Consider the following 10,737-nt stretch of genomic DNA (forward strand, 5'->3'; position numbering starts at 1 on the left):
CCATTGCACTCCCACGGGGCCTTTTTAAATGCAATCCATAACCCGGATTTGCCAGGAACCCTTCTTACTCCTCCTACTTGCATGTGACACTGGGCTTAGGATCTGCATAGGAAACACACACACAAGCACACACCTACCTTTGTTGCCTGCAGATGCCTCCTTGGCTGTCCCCAAACGGTATCAAACCAACACCCACGGGAAGCTGTAAGCATAGAGGACATGCCTGCACCCCATTGGACTTACCTGTGTGGGTTAAACCCGGGTTATTTGACAACCTATGGCGGTGATGGTTCTGCTCAGGCAGAGCAGTGCTGATGCTCCTCATAAAGCTGTCGCTGCTGTGAAGGTTCTAGGTGACATCACAAATCCCTATGGTTACATACACAACAAAGCTGGGTTGTTGTTGTTTACACTCTGCAAGGCCTGTGGAAGTGAGTGACATCATAGCACTGTAGTTCTGAGGGTTCTAGATGGATGCAACAATCTCCTGTTGCTTCTATGAAGGCCATAATAGACGACATCACCAAACAGCTCCATAGTCACATACACAGCAAAGGAGAGATGTTGTTTACACCTAGTGATGTCAGTGGTATTGAGTGACATCACAGCACAGTGCTAAGGCTCCTGGGCCTGGACACAGCAGCGGCTGCAATATCTCAACGGAGAATACGTTTATATATATGTGTGTGTGTGCGCGTATATATATATATATATATATATATATATATATATATATATATATTTCTCCGCCAAAATCACTTTTAAACCCATTTCCACCTTTTTTTCCCTTCTCTTCCTCTTACTTTTTTTTCACGTTTTTTTACGTTTTTCTCCTTTTCGCCTCTTTTCTGGGCGTATTATTCTTCTTTTTCTTCTTTTTTTTTGTCTAATGCATACCCCATCAGTGCAGCAATGCTTATTCAATACCGCCAGCAGATGGAGACACTGGGGGATAATTTTCTAAGGATTTATACTGATTTTTCCTGTCTGAATTTGTCGCACAGAAAGTTGCAGGCCAAATATGTGTGACATTTCTGCGACTTTAGCTTCTAGAGCATTTTTACAACATTATACATAGGTGCTGAATACATAAAAAGCGACTGTTCAGCGACAGACAAGTCGCATCGGCTGAAAGTAGGCCAGAATGTCAGTCCATGTTGGAGCAGGTTTAGATACAGTCTAAAGTATAGATCTCAAAGTCTGTGCACAGAATTTAGCAAGGGCCTCGCACCTTCTGATGCATCAGGTAGGTGCACAATAGCATAGCCTAACCCTCTGTACTTTGGTCTATATTGATGCGGGACATAGACAGCCAGCTGATGACCAATCCATTAGTGCAATGGATGGCTGGAAGCATTTGTCTTTGCCTTTGCAATACCACAGAAGCAATGCATGGTCAATGTACAGCAATGACACACCTGTGTGAACAGCCAGGAGACCCCCCCCCCATGTTATGTTACATAGTTACATAGTTAGTACGGTCGAAAAAAGACATATGTCCATCAAGTTCAACCAGGGAATTAAGGGGTAGGGGTGTGGCGCGATATTGGGGAAGGGATGAGATTTTATATTTCTTCATAAGCATTAATCTTATTTTGTCAATTAGGAACATTCAGCACCCACCCGCTATCAAGGCAGCTGCCTATCATGTCATGCCCTACCTGCACAGGTGTGCTGGCTACTCAAATGATCCAATTAAGGAGGCCATTTAGTCAGCAGCAGCAGAAGTCCTGTGCCTGGACGCTCCAACAGCGGCCAGACACAAGCAGAAGCAGAAGCAGCAGAAGCAGCAGCAGCACCACCTTTTGTTTTTTGGCTGCAGCAGCAGCAAGGCCCACAGGGCTGGCTAGCTGGCTAGCCAGCAAGCAGGTAGCAATGAAAGTAGGAATCTTTCTTTTTAACCCTGTAAGGGGGTGGTGCACTGTACCCGAAGATACTGCCATATCGGGTCAATGCATAGGGCGACGGAAGCAAGCTTCGAAATCGGCCCCCGTTCTCAAAAATCCATTTAATATATGGTCCCCAGATAGGGGACGTATCAGATATTAAACTGATAAGAACAGATTTTTTTTTAAGTTTCCCTCAGAACTAAATCATAGTTCTAAGATCTTATGTGAACTAGATTTTTGTGCTCATCATCAGGTAACTTTTTTATTTATTTCCAAAATAAAACAAATTAAAACAACATAACTAACAACAAAAACTCAAATAAACCTTATTCCAAAATCAAACCCTTTCTCCAAGCAAAAACTCCCAAATAATCAATTAATCCGAATTGAAGAGCTCCACTCTTCAAAGCTTTTTTAACTGGAACTGCCAACCATGGCGACACTTGGTAGGTCGCCATGAAGCGTCCCACATCAGGCTTTAAGGACTGCAATACTTTTTCCCTCGCAGTTTCAAGTCGAGTGTTCACTTTTATTTTAAATTTTAGTAAATCTTGCACAAATACTTCTCTTTCTTCCTTTGGGGCTTGGTCCAGCACCTCGCCCAAAAAACCAACAAAATATTCACCAAGAAATCTTTTCTTCAATTCCTCTGTTGGCTCCCCTTCAGAAGCCTCACTCCCACTTTCTTCTTCTTTTTTCTTCCTCTTCAACTTTACTTCACTTTCAAACTCCATAGCCACAGATTTTTCTGGGCAGTTTTTAGAGTAATGCCCAGTCTTCTTATTAATTTCTGGTTCATCTTGCAGCAAACCCACATCTTCTCTCTTCTTTTTCTTCTTTGGACAATTTGCGTACAAATGTCCACTTTGGTTACACAAATTACATTTACCCCTCTGGGTACACGACTCTGTTCCATGTCCTTCCTTCTGGCATTTATAACACCATAGATACGTACATTCATCTTTCAGGTGTCCATATTGTCTGCACTTACGGCAGAAATTCTGCATTCCAGCAAAAAACAGGTCCCCATTTATGGAACCTATCTTGAAACGGGAAGGAGGAAACACTGTTCCCCCTCCCGCCTCCTCCCTAAATTTTACTTTAAACTTCCATTTTGTTGTCCAAACCCCATACTGGTTAAATACTTTACCCAAAGGCACAATCTCTTCACAAAACTGGTCCAAAAAAACAACTATGTCCTCTTCAGGGATATATGGACTATACATTCTTACAGTCAATATTTTTTCTTTCCCTGGAAAATGGGGAATAACTTCCACGCCTTCCCAGATTACATGAGTCTTAGAGGCATCCACTTTCTTACAAAATGAATCACAATCTTCATCAGAGACAAAGATTATGTCATAACACCCCCTCTTGGGGAATTCCAGCATAGACAGAATCTGTACCTTGGATACGTGCAGAAGTCCAAACAGCATGTCCTCCACTACAAAAGAAAGTCCTCTTCCTCTCTTAGCAGAGTCCTTCAGCAGGATGCGTACGCCATTTTTAATCCTCCCGAAAAAGGGCATCTCCTCTTCTCTGGTTCCAGGCATCTCCGGTTCTTCTGCCATCTTGTAGAAAATCACGTCCAACAGGAACAAAAGACACTCCCCCACAGAATGTGGGCAGTGAAAGGGGATCGCTCCCCGTTGTCCGGGGACTAGGCCGGCTCCCCAATTGCAGCAAGGGGGTGAAGTCCCTCCGTTAGGAAGGACGATCCCCCAAGGCCAAGGAGCCGGGTACCCCAGACACCCTCTGGCCAGACCAAGTGAGCCGAAACTACACTTGATCTTAGCCAAAAGGCCGAGAAGCGATAACCGTGAAAGGGGCGGGCCCAACAAGGTGCCCTTCATGGGCACTATCACTGCTTGCTGTCAGGGAGGCTGCCAGACAATTTTCCATGCACACTCTGGGCTGGGGGGCAGTCAACCACCAGTACACACAGCAGAACCTAAACCCATACCATTATTGCTAAGCAGCAAGACAGGGGCCCATTGCACTCCCACGGGGCCTTTTTAAATGCAATCCATAACCCGGATTTGCCAGGAACCCTTCTTACTCCTCCTACTTGCATGTGACACTGGGCTTAGGATCTGCATAGGAAACACACACACAAGCACACACCTACCTTTGTTGCCTGCAGATGCCTCCTTGGCTGTCCCCAAACGGTATCAAACCAACACCCACGGGAAGCTGTAAGCATAGAGGACATGCCTGCACCCCATTGGACTTACCTGTGTGGGTTAAACCCGGGTTATTTGACAACCTATGGCGGTGATGGTTCTGCTCAGGCAGAGCAGTGCTGATGCTCCTCATAAAGCTGTCGCTGCTGTGAAGGTTCTAGGTGACATCACAAATCCCTATGGTTACATACACAACAAAGCTGGGTTGTTGTTGTTTACACTCTGCAAGGCCTGTGGAAGTGAGTGACATCATAGCACTGTAGTTCTGAGGGTTCTAGATGGATGCAACAATCTCCTGTTGCTTCTATGAAGGCCATAATAGACGACATCACCAAACAGCTCCATAGTCACATACACAGCAAAGGAGAGATGTTGTTTACACCTAGTGATGTCAGTGGTATTGAGTGACATCACAGCACAGTGCTAAGGCTCCTGGGCCTGGACACAGCAGCGGCTGCAATATCTCAACGGAGAATACGTTTATATATATGTGTGTGTGTGCGCGTATATATATATATATATATATATATATATATATATATATATATATTTCTCCGCCGAAATCACTTTTAAACCCATTTCCACCTTTTTTTCCCTTCTCTTCCTCTTACTTTTTTTTCACGTTTTTTTTACGTTTTTCTCCTTTTCGCCTCTTTTCTGGGCATATTATTCTTCTTTTTCTTCTTTTTTTTCGTCTAATGCATACCCCATCAGTGCAGCAATGCTTATTCAATACCGCCAGCAGATGGAGACACTGGGGGATAATTTTCTAAGGATTTATACTGATTTTTCCTGTCTGAATTTGTCGCACAGAAAGTTGCAGGCCAAATATGTGTGACATTTCTGCGACTTTAGCTTCTAGAGCATTTTTACAACATTATACATAGGTGCTGAATACATAAAAAGCGACTGTTCAGCGACAGACAAGTCGCATCGGCTGAAAGTAGGCCAGAATGTCAGTCCATGTTGGAGCAGGTTTAGATACAGTCTAAAGTATAGATCTCAAAGTCTGTGCACAGAATTTAGCAAGGGCCTTGCACCTTCTGATGCATCAGGTAGGTGCACAATAGCATAGCCTAACCCTCTGTACTTTGGTCTATATTGATGCGGGACATAGACAGCCAGCTGATGACCAATCCATTAGTGCAATGGATGGCTGGAAGCATTTGTCTTTGCCTTTGCAATACCACAGAAGCAATGCATGGTCAATGTACAGCAATGACACACCTGTGTGAACAGCCAGGAGACCCCCCCCCCCCCCCCCCATGTTATGTTACATAGTTACATAGTTAGTACGGTCGAAAAAAGACATATGTCCATCAAGTTCAACCAGGGAATTAAGGGGTAGGGGTGTGGCGCGATATTGGGGAAGGGATGAGATTTTATATTTCTTCATAAGCATTAATCTTATTTTGTCAATTAGGAACATTCAGCACCCACCCGCTATCAAGGCAGCTGCCTATCATGTCATGCCCTACCTGCACAGGTGTGCTGGCTACTCAAATGATCCAATTAAGGAGGCCATTTAGTCAGCAGCAGCAGAAGTCCTGTGCCTGGACGCTCCAACAGCGGCCAGACACAAGCAGAAGCAGAAGCAGCAGAAGCAGCAGCAGCACCACCTTTTGTTTTTTGGCTGCAGCAGCAGCAAGGCCCACAGGGCTGGCTAGCTGGCTAGCCAGCAAGCAGGTAGCAATGAAAGTAGGAATCTTTCTTTTTAACCCTGTAAGGGGGTGGTGCACTGTACCCGAAGATACTGCCATATCGGGTCAATGCATAGGGCGACGGAAGCAAGCTTCGAAATCGGCCCCCGTTCTCAAAAATCCATTTAATATATGGTCCCCAGATAGGGGACGTATCAGATATTAAACTGATAAGAACAGATACTACACTTGATCTTAGCCAAAAGGCCGAGAAGCGATAACCGTGAAAGGGGCGGGCCCAACAAGGTGCCCTTCATGGGCACTATCACTGCTTGCTGTCAGGGAGGCTGCCAGACAATTTTCCATGCACACTCTGGGCTGGGGGGCAGTCAACCACCAGTACACACAGCAGAACCTAAACCCATACCATTATTGCTAAGCAGCAAGACAGGGGCCCATTGCACTCCCACGGGGCCTTTTTAAATGCAATCCATAACCCGGATTTGCCAGGAACCCTTCTTACTCCTCCTACTTGCATGTGACACTGGGCTTAGGATCTGCATAGGAAACACACACACAAGCACACACCTACCTTTGTTGCCTGCAGATGCCTCCTTGGCTGTCCCCAAACGGTATCAAACCAACACCCACGGGAAGCTGTAAGCATAGAGGACATGCCTGCACCCCATTGGACTTACCTGTGTGGGTTAAACCCGGGTTATTTGACAACCTATGGCGGTGATGGTTCTGCTCAGGCAGAGCAGTGCTGATGCTCCTCATAAAGCTGTCGCTGCTGTGAAGGTTCTAGGTGACATCACAAATCCCTATGGTTACATACACAACAAAGCTGGGTTGTTGTTGTTTACACTCTGCAAGGCCTGTGGAAGTGAGTGACATCATAGCACTGTAGTTCTGAGGGTTCTAGATGGATGCAACAATCTCCTGTTGCTTCTATGAAGGCCATAATAGACGACATCACCAAACAGCTCCATAGTCACATACACAGCAAAGGAGAGATGTTGTTTACACCTAGTGATGTCAGTGGTATTGAGTGACATCACAGCACAGTGCTAAGGCTCCTGGGCCTGGACACAGCAGCGGCTGCAATATCTCAACGGAGAATACGTTTATATATATGTGTGTGTGTGCGCGTATATATATATATATATATATATATATATATATATATATATATTTCTCCGCCGAAATCACTTTTAAACCCATTTCCACCTTTTTTTCCCTTCTCTTCCTCTTACTTTTTTTTCACGTTTTTTTACGTTTTTCTCCTTTTCGCCTCTTTTCTGGGCGTATTATTCTTCTTTTTCTTCTTTTTTTTCGTCTAATGCATACCCCATCAGTGCAGCAATGCTTATTCAATACCGCCAGCAGATGGAGACACTGGGGGATAATTTTCTAAGGATTTATACTGATTTTTCCTGTCTGAATTTGTCGCACAGAAAGTTGCAGGCCAAATATGTGTGACATTTCTGCGACTTTAGCTTCTAGAGCATTTTTACAACATTATACATAGGTGCTGAATACATAAAAAGCGACTGTTCAGCGACAGACAAGTCGCATCGGCTGAAAGTAGGCCAGAATGTCAGTCCATGTTGGAGCAGGTTTAGATACAGTCTAAAGTATAGATCTCAAAGTCTGTGCACAGAATTTAGCAAGGGCCTCGCACCTTCTGATGCATCAGGTAGGTGCACAATAGCATAGCCTAACCCTCTGTACTTTGGTCTATATTGATGCGGGACATAGACAGCCAGCTGATGACCAATCCATTAGTGCAATGGATGGCTGGAAGCATTTGTCTTTGCCTTTGCAATACCACAGAAGCAATGCATGGTCAATGTACAGCAATGACACACCTGTGTGAACAGCCAGGAGACCCCCCCCCCCCATGTTATGTTACATAGTTACATAGTTAGTACGGTCGAAAAAAGACATATGTCCATCAAGTTCAACCAGGGAATTAAGGGGTAGGGGTGTGGCGCGATATTGGGGAAGGGATGAGATTTTATATTTCTTCATAAGCATTAATCTTATTTTGTCAATTAGGAACATTCAGCACCCACCCGCTATCAAGGCAGCTGCCTATCATGTCATGCCCTACCTGCACAGGTGTGCTGGCTACTCAAATGATCCAATTAAGGAGGCCATTTAGTCAGCAGCAGCAGAAGTCCTGTGCCTGGACGCTCCAACAGCGGCCAGACACAAGCAGAAGCAGAAGCAGCAGAAGCACCACCTTTTGTTTTTTGGCTGCAGCAGCAGCAAGGCCCACAGGGCTGGCTAGCTGGCTAGCCAGCAAGCAGGTAGCAATGAAAGTAGGAATCTTTCTTTTTAACCCTGTAAGGGGGTGGTGCACTGTACACGAAGATACTGCCATATCGGGTCAATGCATAGGGCGACGGAAGCAAGCTTCGAAATCGGCCCCCGTTCTCAAAAATCCATTTAATATATGGTCCCCAGATAGGGGACGTATCAGATATTTAACTGATAAGAACAGATACTACACTTGATCTTAGCCAAAAGGCCGAGAAGCGATAACCGTGAAAGGGGCGGGCCCAACAAGGTGCCCTTCATGGGCACTATCACTGCTTGCTGTCAGGGAGGCTGCCAGACAATTTTCCATGCACACTCTGGGCTGGGGGGCAGTCAACCACCAGTACACACAGCAGAACCTAAACCCATACCATTATTGCTAAGCAGCAAGACAGGGGCCCATTGCACTCCCACGGGGCCTTTTTAAATGCAATCCATAACCCGGATTTGCCAGGAACCCTTCTTACTCCTCCTACTTGCATGTGACACTGGGCTTAGGATCTGCATAGGAAACACACACACAAGCACACACCTACCTTTGTTGCCTGCAGATGCCTCCTTGGCTGTCCCCAAACGGTATCAAACCAACACCCACGGGAAGCTGTAAGCATAGAGGACATGCCTGCACCCCATTGGACTTACCTGTGTGGGTTAAACCCGGTTATTTGACAACCTATGGCGGTGATGGTTCTGCTCAGGCAGAGCAGTGCTGATGCTCCTCATAAAGCTGTCGCTGCTGTGAAGGTTCTAGGTGACATCACAAATCCCTATGGTTACATACCACAACAAAGCTGGTTGTTGTTGTTTACACTCTGCAAGGCCTGTGGAAGTGAGTGACATCATAGCACTGTAGTTCTGAGGGTTCTAGATGGATGCAACAATCTCCTGTTGCTTCTATGAAGGCCATAATAGACGACATCACCAAACAGCTCCATAGTCACATACACAGCAAAGGAGAGATGTTGTTTACACCTAGTGATGTCAGTGGTATTGAGTGACATCACAGCACAGTGCTAGGCTCCTGGGCCTGGACACAGCAGCGGCTGCAATATCTCAACGGAGAATACGTTTATATATATATGTGTGTGTGTGCGCGTATATATATATATATATATATATATATATATATATATATATATATATATTTCTCCGCCGAAATCACTTTTAAACCCATTTCCACCTTTTTTTCCCTTCTCTTCCTCTTACTTTTTTTTCACGTTTTTTTTACGTTTTTCTCCTTTTCGCCTCTTTTCTGGGCGTATTATTCTTCTTTTTCTTCTTTTTTTTCGTCTAATGCATACCCCATCAGTGCAGCAATGCTTATTCAATACCGCCAGCAGATGGAGACACTGGGGGATAATTTTCTAAGGATTTATACTGATTTTTCCTGTCTGAATTTGTCGCACAGAAAGTTGCAGGCCAAATATGTGTGACATTTCTGCGACTTTAGCTTCTAGAGCATTTTTACAACATTATACATAGGTGCTGAATACATAAAAAGCGACTGTTCAGCGACAGACAAGTCGCATCGGCTGAAAGTAGGCCAGAATGTCAGTCCATGTTGGAGCAGGTTTAGATACAGTCTAAAGTATAGATCTCAAAGTCTGTGCACAGAATTTAGCAAGGGCCTCGCACCTTCTGATGCATCAGGTAGGTGCACAATAGCATAGCCTAACCCTCTGTACTTTGGTCTATATTGATGCGGGACATAGACAGCCAGCTGATGACCAATCCATTAGCGCAATGGATGGCTGGAAGCATTTGTCTTTGCCTTTGCAATACCACAGAAGCAATGCATGGTCAATGTACAGCAATGACACACCTGTGTGAACAGCCAGGAGACCCCCCCCCCCCCCCCCATGTTATGTTACATAGTTACATAGTTAGTACGGTCGAAAAAAGACATATGTCCATCAAGTTCAACCAGGGAATTAAGGGGTAGGGGTGTGGCGCGATATTGGGGAAGGGATGAGATTTTATATTTCTTCATAAGCATTAATCTTATTTTGTCAATTAGGAACATTCAGCACCCACCCGCTATCAAGGCAGCTGCCTATCATGTCATGCCCTACCTGCACAGGTGTGCTGGCTACTCAAATGATCCAATTAAGGAGGCCATTTAGTCAGCAGCAGCAGAAGTCCTGTGCCTGGACGCTCCAACAGCGGCCAGACACAAGCAGAAGCAGAAGCAGCAGAAGCAGCAGCAGCACCACCTTTTGTTTTTTGGCTGCAGCAGCAGCAAGGCCCACAGGGCTGGCTAGCTGGCTAGCCAGCAAGCAGGTAGCAATGAAAGTAGGAATCTTTCTTTTTAACCCTGTAAGGGGGTGGTGCACTGTACCCGAAGATACTGCCATATCGGGTCAATGCATAGGGCGACGGAAGCAAGCTTCGAAATCGGCCCCCGTTCTCAAAAATCCATTTAATATATGGTCCCCAGATAGGGGACGTATCAGATATTAAACTGATAAGAACAGATACTACACTTGATCTTAGCCAAAAGGCCGAGAAGCGATAACCGTGAAAGGGGCGGGCCCAACAAGGTGCCCTTCATGGGCACTATCACTGCTTGCTGTCAGGGAGGCTGCCAGACAATTTTCCATGCACACTCTGGGCTGGGGGGCAGTCAACCACCAGTACACACAGCAGAACCTAAACCCATACCATTATTGCTAAGCAGCAAGACAGGGGCCCATTGCACTC

At 45.4% G+C, this 10,737-nt stretch overlaps 4 non-coding genes across 4 annotated transcripts; all 4 read right to left on the reverse strand.

The window, feature by feature from the left end:
* Positions 1-1,911: 1,911 nt before the first annotated feature.
* LOC130304435 (U2 spliceosomal RNA) lies at positions 1,912-2,099 on the reverse strand. Its single transcript, XR_008854204.1, has one exon. It is a non-coding gene; the product is annotated as a U2 spliceosomal RNA (small nuclear RNA).
* Positions 2,100-5,800: 3,701 nt separating this feature from the next.
* LOC130304426 (U2 spliceosomal RNA) lies at positions 5,801-5,991 on the reverse strand. Its single transcript, XR_008854196.1, has one exon. It is a non-coding gene; the product is annotated as a U2 spliceosomal RNA (small nuclear RNA).
* A 2,078-nt stretch (positions 5,992-8,069) lies between these two features.
* Positions 8,070-8,260, reverse strand: LOC130304430 (U2 spliceosomal RNA). The gene has a single exon (XR_008854200.1). It is a non-coding gene; the product is annotated as a U2 spliceosomal RNA (small nuclear RNA).
* A 2,099-nt stretch (positions 8,261-10,359) lies between these two features.
* Positions 10,360-10,550, reverse strand: LOC130304427 (U2 spliceosomal RNA). The gene has a single exon (XR_008854197.1). It is a non-coding gene; the product is annotated as a U2 spliceosomal RNA (small nuclear RNA).
* Between the last annotated feature and the right edge of the window lie 187 nt (positions 10,551-10,737).

Source organism: Hyla sarda, unplaced genomic scaffold, assembly GCF_029499605.1.
Source record: "Hyla sarda isolate aHylSar1 unplaced genomic scaffold, aHylSar1.hap1 scaffold_1272, whole genome shotgun sequence".
In the NCBI taxonomy this organism is placed as follows: Eukaryota; Metazoa; Chordata; class Amphibia; order Anura; family Hylidae; genus Hyla; species Hyla sarda.